Raw genomic sequence first — 12,928 nt, forward strand, 5'->3', positions numbered from 1 at the left:
TGCGCCCCCCTGGTTGGAAACCCTAAGGGGGCCGTTGCCCCGGGGGCCGCCGCCCCCCCTCTAGATGGGATTTCCAAGGGGGCATGCGCCCCCCTGGCCCCTATATATAGTGGAGGGGAGGAAGGGCAGCCACACCCTAAGCCCTGGCGCCTCCCTCTCCCTCCCGTGACACCTCTTCCTCAAGTAGCGCTTGGCGAAGCCCTGCTGGAATCCCGCTGCTTCCACCACCACGCCGTCGTGCTGCTGGATATCCATCAACCTCCCCTTCCCCCTTGATGGATCAAGAAGGAGGAGACGTCTTCCCAACCGTACGTGTGTTGAACGCGGAGGTGCCGTCCGTTCGGCGCTCGGGCATCGGTGATTTGGATCACGACGAGTACGACTCCATCAATCCTGTTCTCTTGAACGCTTCCGCTCGCGATCTACAAGGGTATGTAGATGCACTCCTTTTCCCCTCGTTGCTAGATAACTCCATAGATTGATCTTGGTGATGCGTAGAAAATTTTAAAATTCTGCTACGTTCCCCAACAACTGATACGTCTCCATCGTATCAATATTTTTTGATTGTACCATGCCAATATTATTCAACTTTCATATACTTTTGGCAACTTTTTATATTATTTTTGGGACTAACATATTGATCCAGTGCCCAGTGTCAGTTGCTGTCTGTTGCATGTTTTATGTTTCGCAGAAAACCAATATCAAACGGAATCCAAACGGGATAAAAATGGACAGAGATTTTTTTTGGAATATTTATGATTTTTGGGAGGTGGAATCAACGCGAAACAGTGTCGAGGTGGCCACGAGACAGGGGGGCGCCCCCTACCCCTGGGCGCGCCCTGGGCTCTCGTGGGCCACCCGTAAGGCGGTTGAGGCTCTACTTTTGCCGCAAGAAAGCTAATTTTAAGAGAAAAATCTGGGCGAAAGATTCACCCCAATCGGAGTTATGGATCTCCAGATATAAAGGAGACGGTGAAGGGGTAGAATCTGAGAACGCAAAAACAGAGAGATAGATCCAATCTCGGAGGGGCTCTCGCCCCTCCCATGCCATGGGAGCCAAGGACCAGAGGGGAAACCCTTCTCCCATCTAGGGAGGAGGTCAAGGAAGAAGAAGAAGAAGGGGGGCTCTCTCCCCCTTGCTTCCGGTGGCGCCGGAGCGCTGCCGGGGGCCGTCATCATCACCGCGATCTTCACCAACACCGCCGTCATCTTCACCAACATCTCCATCACCTTCCCCCTTCTATATCCAGCGGTCCACTCTCCCGCATCCCGCTGTACCCTCTGCTTGAACATGGTGCTTTATGCTTCATATTATTATGCAATGATGTGTTGGCATCCTATGATGTCTGAGTAGATTTCTATTATCCTATCGGTGATTGATGAATTGCTATGATTGGTTTGAGTTGCATGTTTTATTATTGGTGCTGTCCTATTGTGCCCTCCGTGTCGCGCAAGGGTGAGGGATTCCCGCTGTAGGGTTTGCAATATGTTTATGATTTACTTATGGTGGGTTGCGTGAGTGACGGAAACACAAACCCGAGTAAGTAGGTTGTTTGTGTTGGAAATATGCCCTAGAGGCAATAATAAATTAGTTATTATTATTATATTTCCTTATTCATGATAATCGTTTATTATCCATGCTATAATTGTATTGATAGGAAACTCAGATACATGTGTGGGTACATAGACAACACCATGTCCTTAGTAAGCCTCTAATTGACTAGCTCGTTGATCAATAGATGGTTACGGTTTCCTGACCATGGACATTGGATGTCATTGATAACAGGATCACATCATTAGGAGAATGATGTGATGGACAAGACCAAATCCTAAGCCTAGCACAAAGATCGTGTAGTTCGTATGCTAAAGCTTTTCTAATGTCAAGTATCATTTCCTTAGACCATGAGATTGTGCAACTCCCGGACACCGTAGGAATGCTTTGGGTGTACCAAACGTCACAACGTAAGAGGGTGGCTATAAAGGTGCACTACGGGTATCTCCGAAAGTGTGTGTTGGGTTGGCACGAATCGAGACTGGGATTTGTCACTCCGTGTGACAGAGAGGTATCTCAGGGCCCACTCGGTAGGACATCATCATAATGTGCACAATGTGACCAAGGGGTTGATCACGGGATGATGTGTTACGGAACAAGTAAAGAGACTTGCCGGTAACGAGATTGAACAAGGTATCGGCATACCGATGATCGAATCTCGGGCAAGTACTATACCGCTAGACAAAGGGAATTGTATACGGGATTGCTTGAATCCTTGACATCGTGGTTCATCCGATGAGATCATCGTGGAACATGTGGGAGACAACATGGGTATCCAGATCCCGCTGTTGGTTATTGGCCAGAGAGCTGTCTCGGTCATGTCTGCATGATTCCCGAACCCGTAGGGTCTACACACTTAAGGTTCGGTGACGCCAGAGTTGTTATGGGAATTGGTGTGCAGTTACCGAATGTTGTTCGAAGTCCCGGATGAGATCCCGGACATCTCGAGGAGTTCCGGAATGGTACGGAGGTAAAGATTTATATATGGGAAGTCCTATTTTGGCCACCGGAAAATGTTCGGGATTTTTCGGTATTGTACCGGGAAGGTTCTAGAAGGTTCCGGAGGGGGTCCCACCAGCATGGGGGACCCACATGAACGTGGGTAGTGGGGGCAAGGCCCCACACCCTTGGTCAAGGCGCACCAAGATCCCCCCTTAGAAGGAATAAGATCATATCCCGAAGGGATAAGATCAAGATCCCTAAAAAGGGGGGACAACAATCGGTGGGGAAGGAAATGATGGGATTTCTTTCCTCCCACCTTTGCCAACGCCCCAATGGACTTGGAGGGCAAGAAACCAGCCCCTCCACCCCTATATATAGTGGGGAGGCGCATGGGAGCTTCACCCTTGCCCCTGGCACAGCCCTCTCCCTCCCCAACACCTTCTCCTCCGTAGTAGTGCTTGGCGAAGCCCTGCCGGAGAACTGCAAGCTCCACCACCACGCCGTCGTGCTGCCGGAGCTCTCCCTCAACTTCTCCTCTCCCCTTGCTGGATCAAGAAGGAGGAGACGTCCCCGGGCTGTACGTGTGTTGAACGCGGAGGTGCCGTCCGTTCGGCACTAGGATCTCCGGTGATTTGGATCACGATGAGTACGACTCCTTCAACCCCGTTCTCTTGAACGCTTCCGCTTAGCGATCTACAAGGGTATGTAGATGCACTACCCTCTCTCTCGTTGCTAGTTTCTCCATAGATAGATCTTGGTGACTCATAGGAAAATTTTGAATTTCTGCTACGTTCCCGAACAGTGGCATCATGAGCTAGGTCTATTGCGTAGATTCTATGCACGAGTAGAACACAAAGTAGTTGTGGGCATTGATTTTGTTCAATATGCTTACCGTTACTAGTCCAATCTTGATTCGGCGGCATTGTGGGATGAAGCGGCCCGGACCGACCTTACACGTACACTTACGTGAGACAGGTTCCACCGACTAACATGCACTTGTTGCATAAGGTGGCTAGCGGGTGCCAGTCTCTCCCACTTTAGTCGGATCGGATTCGATGAAAAGGGTCCTTATGAAGGGTAAATAGCAATTGACATATCACATTGTGGTTTTTGCGTAGGTAAGAAACGTTCTTGCTAGAAACCCATAGCAGCCACGTAAAACATGCAAACAACAATTAGAGGACGTCTAACTTGTTTTTGCAGGGTCTGCTATGTGATGTGATATGGCCAAGAAGAATGTGATGAATGATATGTGATGTATGATATTGATCATGTTCTTGTAATAGGAATCACGACTTGCATGTCGATGAGTATGACAACTGGCAGGAGCCATAGGAGTTGTCTTTATTTATTATATGACCTGCGTGTCATCGAACAACGCCATGTAATTACTTTACTTTATTGCTAACCGGTAGCCATACTAGTAGAAGTAATAAGTTGGCGAGACAACTTCTTGGAGACACGATGATGGAGATCATGGTGTCTTGCCGGTGACGATGATGATCATGGAGCCCCGAAGATGGAGATCAAAAGGAGCAATATGATATTGGCCATATCATGTCACTATTTGATTGCATGTGATGTTTATCATGTTTATACATCTTATTTGCTTAGAACGACGGTAGTAAATAAGATGATCCCTCATTAAAATTTCAAGAAAGTGTTCCCCCTAACTGTGCACCGTTGCGAAAGTTCGTCATTTCGAAGCACCACGTCATGATCGGGTGTGATAGATTCTAACGTTCACATACAACGGGTGTAAGCTAGATTTACACATGCGAAACACTTAGGTTGACTTGACGAGCCTAGCATGTACAGACATGGCCTGGGAACACAAGAGACCAAAAGGTCGAGCATGAGTCGTATGGTAGATACAATCAACATGAAGATGTTCACTGATGATGACTAGTCCGTCTCACGTGATGATCGGACACGGCCTAGTTGACTCGGATCATGTAATCACTTAGATGACTAGAGGGATGTCTATCTGAGTGGGAGTTCATTAGATGAACTTAATTATCCTGAACATAGTCAAAAGGTTTTTGCAAATTATGTCATAAGCTCGCACTTTAGTTCCACTGTTTAGATATGTTCCTAGAGAAAATATAGTTGAAAGTTGATAGTAGCAATTATGCGGACTGGGTCCGTGAACTGAGGATTGTCCTCGTTGCTTCGTAGAAGGCTTATGTCCTTAATGCACCGCTCGGTGTGTTGGACCTCAAACGTAGTCTGTGGATGTTGCGAACATCTGACATACACGTTTTGATAACTACATGATAGTTCAGTTAAATGGTTTAGAGTTGAGGCACCAAAGACAATTTCGAAACGTCGCGAAACATATGAGATGTTTCGAGGGCTGAAATTGGGATTTCAGGCTCGTGCCCATGTCAAGAGGTATAAGACCTCCGCCGATTTTCTTAGCCTGCAAACTAAGGGAGAAAAGCTCAATCATTGAGCTTGTGCTCACATTGTCTGAGTGCAATAATCACTTGAATCGAGTGGGAGTTGATCTTCCAGATGAGATAGTGATGTTTCTGCAAAGTCATTGCCACCAAGCTGCTAGAGCTTCGTGATGAACTATAACATATCAGGGATAGATATGATGATCCTTGAGGTATTCACGATGTTTGACACCGCGAAAGTAGAAATCAAGAAGGAGCATCAATTGTTGATGGTTGGTGAAACCACTAGTTTCAAGAAGGGCAAGGGCAAGAAGGGATACTTCATGAAACGGTAAATCAACTGCTGCTCTAGTGTAGAAACCCAAGGTTGAACCCAAACCCGAGACTAAGTGCTTGTGTAATAAGGGGAACAACCACTGGAGCAGAATTACCCTAGATACTTGGTAGATGAGAAGGCTGGCAAGGTCGATAGAAGTATATTGGATATACATTATGTTAATGTGTACTTTACTAGTACTCCTAGTAGCACCAGGGTATTAAGATACCGGTTCAGTTGCTAAGTATTAGTAACTTGAAATAAAAGAGCTACGGAATAAACGGAGACTAGCTAAAGGTGAGATGACGATATGTGTTGGAAGTGTTTCCAAGTTTGATGTGATCAAACATCGCACGCTCCCTCTAACATCAAGATTAGTATTAAACCTGAATAATTGTCATTTGGTGTTTGCGTTGAGCATAGACATGATTGGATTATGTCTATCGCAATACGGTTATTCATTTAAGGAGAATAATGGTTACTCTATTTATTTGAGTAATACCTTCAATGGTCTTGCACCTAAAGGAATGGTTTATTGAATCTCGATCGTAGTGATACACATTTTCATGCCAAAAGATATAAGATAGTAATGATAGTACCACTTACTTGTGGCACTACCGTGTAAGTCATATTGGTATAAAACGCATGAAGAAGCTCCATGTTGATGGATCTTTGGACTCACTCGTTTTTGAAAAGATTGAGACATGTGAACCATGTCTATTGGTATATACGCATGAAGAAACTCCATGCAGATGGACCGTTTGGACTCACTTGATTTTGAATCACTTGAGACATGCAAGTCATACCACATGGGCAAGATGACTGAAAGCCTCATTTTTAGTAAAATGGAACAAGAAAGCAACTTGTTGGAAGTAATACATTTTGATGTGTGCAGTCTAATGAGTGCTGAGGCATGCAGTGGATATCATTATGTTCTTACTTCACAGATGATTTGAGTAGATACTGAGTATGTTTACTTGATGAAACACAAGTCTGAATTATTGAATGGTTCAAGTAATTTCAGAGTGAAGTTGAAGATCATCGTGACAAGAGGATAAAATGTCTATGATATGATCATAGAGATGAGTATCTGAGTTACGAGCTTTGGCACCCAATTAAGACATTGTGGAAACTATTTCACAATTAATACTGCCTGGAACACCATAGTGTGATGGTGTGTCCGAACATCATAGTTGCACCCTATTGGATATGGTGCGTACCATGACGTCTCTTATCGAATTACCACCATCGTTCATGGGTTAGGCATTAGAGACAACCGCACTCACTTTAATAGGGCACCACGTAATTCCGTTGAGATGACACCGTGAGAACTATGGTTTAGAGAAACCTAAGCTGTCATTTCTTGAAAGTTTGGGACTGCGATGCTTATGTGAAAAAGTTTCATCGTGATAAGCTCGAACCCAAAACGGATAGATGCATCTTCATAGGATACCCAAAATGGTTGGGTATACCTCCTAATTCAGATCCGAAAGCAATAGGGATTGTTTCTTGAATCGGGTCCTTTTCTCGAGGAAAGGTTTGTCTCGAGAATTGAGTGGGAGGATGGTGGTGACTTGATGTGGTTATTGAACCGTCACTTCGACAAGTGTGTAGCAGGGCACATGAAGTTGTTCCTGTGGCGCCTACACCAATTGAAGTAGAAGCTTATGATAGTGATCATGAAGTTTCGGATCAAGTCACTACCGTACCCCATAGGGTGACAAGGATGCGTACTACTTCAGAGTGGTACAATAATCCTGTCTTGAAGGTCATGTTGCTAGACAACAATGAACCTACGAGCTATGGAGAAGGAATGGTGGGCCCATATTCCAACAAATGGTTAGAAGCCATGAAATCTGAGATAGGATCCATGTATCAGAACAAAGCATGGACTTTGGTGGACTTGCCCGTTGATCGGCAAGCCATTGAGATAAATGGATCTTTAAGAAGAAGACGGACGTGGACGGTAATGTCACCGTCTATGAAGCTCGACTTGTGGCGAAGAGTTTTCACAAGTTCAAGGAAGTTGACTACGATGAGATTTTCTCATCCGTAGCGATGCTTAAGTCCGTCGGAATCATGTTAGCATTAGCTGCATTTATGAAATCTGGCAGATGGATGTCAAAACTAGTTTCCTTACCAGTTTTCGTAAGGAAAGGTTGTATGCGATACAATCAGAAAGGTTTTGTTGATCCTAAGGATGCTAAAAGGTATGCTAGCTCCAGCGATCCTTCCATGGACTGGAATAAGCATCTCGGAGTTGGAATATGCACTTTGATAAGATGATCAAAGATTTTGGGTTTATACAAAGTTTATGAGAAACTTGTATTTCCAAAGAAGTGAGTGGGAGCACTATAGAATTTCTGATGAGTATATGTTGTTGACATATTGTTGATCATAAATGATGTAGAATTTTTTGGAAAGCATATAGGGTTATTTGAAAAGTGTTTTTAAGTGAAAACCTGGATTAAGCTACTTGAACATTGAGCATCAAGATCTATGAGGATAGATCAAAAACGCTAAATGGTACTTTCAAATGAGCACATACCTTGACATGATCTTGAAGGTGTTCAAGATGGATCAATCAAAGAAGGAGTTCTTGCCTGAGTTGTAAGGTATGAAGTTAAGAGTTAAAGCTCGACCACGACAGAAAACAGAGGAAGGACGAGGGTCGTCCCCTATGCTTTAGACATAGGCTCTACAATATGCTATGATGTGTACCGCACCTGAAGTGTGCCTTGCCATGAGTCAGTCAAGGGGTACAAGAATGATCCAGGAATGGATCATTGGACAGCGGTCAAAATTGTCCTTGGAGTAAATAAAGGACATGTTTCTTGATTATGGAGGTGATAAAGAGTTTGGCGTAAAGGGTTACGTCGATGCAAGCTTTAACACCTGCCCGAATGACTCTGAGTAGCAAACTGGATACGTATAGTGGAGCAACCATTTGGAATAGCTCCAAGTGGAGCGTGGAAGCAGCATTTACAATATGACATAGAGAATTGCAAAATACATACGGATCTAAATGTTGCAGACCCGTTGACTAAAACCTCTCTCACAAGCAAAACATGATCAAACCCCAGAACTCATTGAGTCTTAATCACATGGTGATGTGAACTAGTTTAGTGACACTAGTAAACTCTTTGGATGTTGGTCACATGGCGATGTGACCTATGAGTGTTGATCACATGACGGTGTGAACTAGATTATTGACTCTAGTGCAAGTGGGAGACTGTTGGAAATATGCCCTAGAGGCAATAATAAATTATTATTATTATTATATTTCCTTGTTCGTGATAATCGTTTATTATCCATGCTATAATTGTATTGATAGGAAACTCAGATACATGTGTGGGTACATAGACAACACCATGTCCCTAGTAAGCCTCTAATTGACTAGCTCGTTGATCAATAGATGGTTACGATTTGCTGACCATGGACATTGGATGTCATTGATAATGGGATCACATCATTAGGAGAATGATGTGATGGACAAGACCCAATCCTAAGCCTAGCACAAAGATCGTGTAGTTCGTATGCTAAAGCTTTTCTAATGTCAAGTATAATTTCCTTAGACCATAACATTGTGCAACTCCCGGATACTGTAGGAATGCTTTGGGTGTACCAAACGTCACAACGTAACTGGGTGGCTATAAAGGTGCACTACGGGTATCTCCGAAAGTGTCTGTTGGGTTGGCACGAATTGAGACTGGGATTTGTCACTCCGTGTGACAGAGAGGTATCTCAGGGCCCACTCGGTAGGACATCATCATAATGTGCACAATATGAACAAGGGGTTGATCACGGGATGATGTGTTACGAAACGAGTAAAGAGACTTGCCGGTAACGAGATTGAACAAGGTATCGTCATACCGACGATCGAATCTCGGGCAAGTACTATACCACTAGACAAAGGGAATTGTATACGGGATTGCTTGAATCCTTGACATTGTGGTTCATCCGATGAGATCATCGTGGAACATGTGGGAGCCAACATGGGTATCCAGATCCCACTGTTGGTTATTGGCCAGAGAGCTGTCTCGGTCATGTCTGCATGATTCCCGAACCCGTAGGGTCTACACACTTAAGGTTCGGTGATGCCAGAGTTGTTATGGGAATTGCTATGCAGTTACCGAATGTTGTTCGGAGTCCCGGATGAGATCCCGGACGTCAGGAGGAGTTCCGGAATGGTCCGGAGGTAAAGATTTATATATGGGAAGTCCTATTTTGGCCACCGGAAAATGTTCGGGATTTTTCGGTATTGTACCGGGAAGGTTCTAGAAGGTTCCGGAGTGGGGCCCACCAGCATGGGGGGACCCACATGAACGTGGGTAGTGGGGGCAAGGCCCCACACCCTTGGTCAAGGCGCACCAAGATCCCCCCTTAGAAGGAATAAGATCATATCCCGAAGGGATAAGATCAAGATCCCTAAAAAGGGGGGATAACAATCGGTGGGGAAGGAAATGATGGGATTTCTTTCCTCCCACCTTTGCCAACGCCCCAATGGACTTGGAGGGCAAGAAACCAGCCCCTCCACCCCTATATATAGAGGGGAGGCGCATGGGAGCTTCACCCTTGCCCCTGGCGCAGCCTTCTCCCTCCCCAACACCTCCTCCTTCGTAGTAGTGCTTGGCGAAGCCCTGCCGGAGAACTGCAAGCTCCACCACCACGCTGTCGTGCTGCCGGAGCTCTCCCTCAACTTATCCTCTCCGCTTGCTGGATCAAGAAGGAGGAGACGTCCCCGGGCTATACGAGTGTTGAATGCGGAGGTGCCGTCCGTTCGACACTAGGATCTCCGGTGATTTGGATCACGATGAGTACGACTCCTTCAACCCCGTTCTCTTGAACACTTCCGCTTAGCGATCTACAAGGGTATGTAGAAGCACTCCCCTCTCTCTCGTTGCTAGTTTCTCCATAGATAGATCTTGGTGACTCGTAGGAAAATTTTGAATTTCTGCTACGTTCCCCAACAGTTTGCGTATGGGATAAAAGGGGACTTGACGCTTTAATGCTATGGTTGGGTTTTACCTTAATGAATCTTTAGTAGTTGCGGATGCTTGCTAGAGTTCCAATCATAAGTGCATAGAATTCCAAGTAAGGGATGATATGTTAGCTTATGCCTCTCCCTCAAATAGAATTGCAATAGTGATTACCGGTCTAGTAACATAGTCAATTGCTTAGGGGCAATTCCACAACTCCTTCCACCACTTTTCCACACTCGCTATATTTACTTTCTTGCATCTTTATCTAAACAACCCCTAGTTTTTATTTACGTGTTCTTTATTATCTTGCAAACCTATCCTATCACACCTTCAAAGTACTTCTAGTTTCATACTTGTTCTAGGTAAAGCGAACGTCAAGCGTGCGTAGAGTCGTATCAGTGGCCGATAGGACTTGAGAGAGTATTTGTGCTACCTTTAGCCCCTCGTTGGGTTCGACACTCTTACTTATCCATAGAGGCTACAACTATCCCGAATAATTGCGGGTCATCAAGCATCTAGGTGACATTAGGGTTTTGGTTGATGTGTGTCTTAAGGTGTTATTTTACTACGAACTCTAGGGCTGTTTGCGACACTTATACGAATAGCCCATTGGATTGATTGGAAAGAATAACTTTGGGTGGTTTCGTACGCTACAATAATCTCTTCGTTTGTTCTCCGCTATTAGTGACTTTGGAGTGAATCTTTGTTGCATGTTGAGGGATTGTTATATGATCCAATTATGTTATCATTGTTGAGAGAACTTGCACTAGTGAAAGTATGAACCCTAGGCCTTATTTCCAAGCATTGAATACCGTTTTCGCTCACTTTTGTTACTTTCTACCTTGCTGTTTTTATATTTTCATATTACAAAAACCTATATCTACTATCCATATTGCACTTGTATCACCATCTCTTCGCCGAACTAGTGCACCTATACAATTTACTATTGTATTGGGTGTGTTGGGGACACAAGAGACTCTTTGCTATTTGGTTCCAGGGTTGTTTGAGAGAGAACATCTTCATCCTATGCCTCCCACGGATTGATAAACCTTAGGTCATCCACTTGAGGGAAATTTGCTACTATCCTACAAACCTCTGCACTTGGAGGCCCAACAACGTCTACAAGAAGAAGGTTGCGTAGTAGGCATCAAGCTCTTTTCTGGCGCTATTTCCGGGGAGGCGAGTGCTTGAAGGTATATCTTTAGATCTTGCAATCGAATATTTTAGTTTCTTGTTTTCCTACTAGTTTAGTTTATAAAAGAAAACTACAAAAAATGGAATTGAGGTTGCCTCATATGCTTCATCTTTTTAATGTCTTTCGTGAAAATGATGGAAATAAAAATTGTGCTCAAGTGTTAGAAGAAGAATTCTATAAAATGTTTGGCATAAAATCTTTGTATGATGAGCATGATTGCAATGTTGTTAGTATGAATTCTTTGAATATCCATGATGCTGATGATATGCAAGGCTACAAGCTTGGGGAAGTTATGTTTGATGAAGATATTTTTAGTCCCCCAAGTTTTTATGAGCAAATTTATTATGATGATAGCATGCCTCCTATTTATGATGATTATATTGATGAAAGTGGGTTTAACTTTAGGAAGTAATGATCCCACTTTTTTGGAGGGTGTTGAATCTTATTGTGATAATTATGAAAGTGAATTTGGAGAGGTCATGACTTTATTTAGTGATGAATCCACTATTTCGGAAGAGGTTCCAATTGATTATGAGAACAAAGTTGCTATCTAAGATGATTATTGTAATGACATGTATGCTATAAACAATAATGATAACCATGAAACTTGTCATCTTGATTTTAATTTTCAATTGGATTATGCCTCACATGATAGTTATTTTGTTGAGTTTGCTCCCACTAGTATGAATGAGGATAAATTTGCTTATGTGGAGAGTACAAAAATGTCTATGCTTGTAGATCATGAAAAGAATGCTTTCTGTGAAAGTTATATTATTAAATTCATTCATGATGCTACTGAAATTTATTTTGAGGGAGGAATATATAGTTGCAGGAATTGCAATAATATCAAGTTTCCTCTCTATGTGTTAAAAGTTTTGAAGTTATGCTTGTTCTGTCTTCCTATGCTAGTTGATTCTTGTTGGGGAATGCGGTAATTTCAAAAAAACTTCCTACGATCACGCAAGATCTATCTAGGTGATGCATAGCAACGAGAGGGGAGAGTGTTGTCTATGTACCATCGTACACCGAAAGCGGAAGCGTTATGACAACGCGGTTGATGTAGTCGTACGTCTTCATGATTCGACCGATCCTAGCACCAAAGGTACGACACCTCCGTGATCTGCACACGTTCAGCTCGGTGACGTCCCACGAACTCTAGATCCAGTTGAGGTCGAGTGAGAGTTTCGTCAGCATGACAACATGATGACGGTGATGATGAAGTTATCGACGCAGGGCTTCGCCTAAGCACTTCAACGATATGACCGAGGTGGAAATATGTGGAGGGGGGCACCGCACACGGCTAAACAATCAACTTGTGTGTCTATGGGGTGCCACCCTCCCCCGTATATAAAGGAGTGGAGGAGCAGAGGGCCGGCCCTCTCTATGGCGTGCCCAAGGGGGGGACTCCTACTCCTAGTAGGAGTAGGTTTCCCCCCTTCCCTAGTTGGAGTAGGAGAAGAGGGAAGAGGGAGAGGGAGAGAAGGAAAGGGGGCCCGACCCCCTTCCCAATTCGGATTGGGCTTGGGGGCGCGCCCCCAC

Source organism: Triticum dicoccoides, chromosome 2B, assembly GCF_002162155.2.
Source record: "Triticum dicoccoides isolate Atlit2015 ecotype Zavitan chromosome 2B, WEW_v2.0, whole genome shotgun sequence".
NCBI lineage: Eukaryota > Viridiplantae > Streptophyta > Magnoliopsida > Poales > Poaceae > Triticum > Triticum dicoccoides.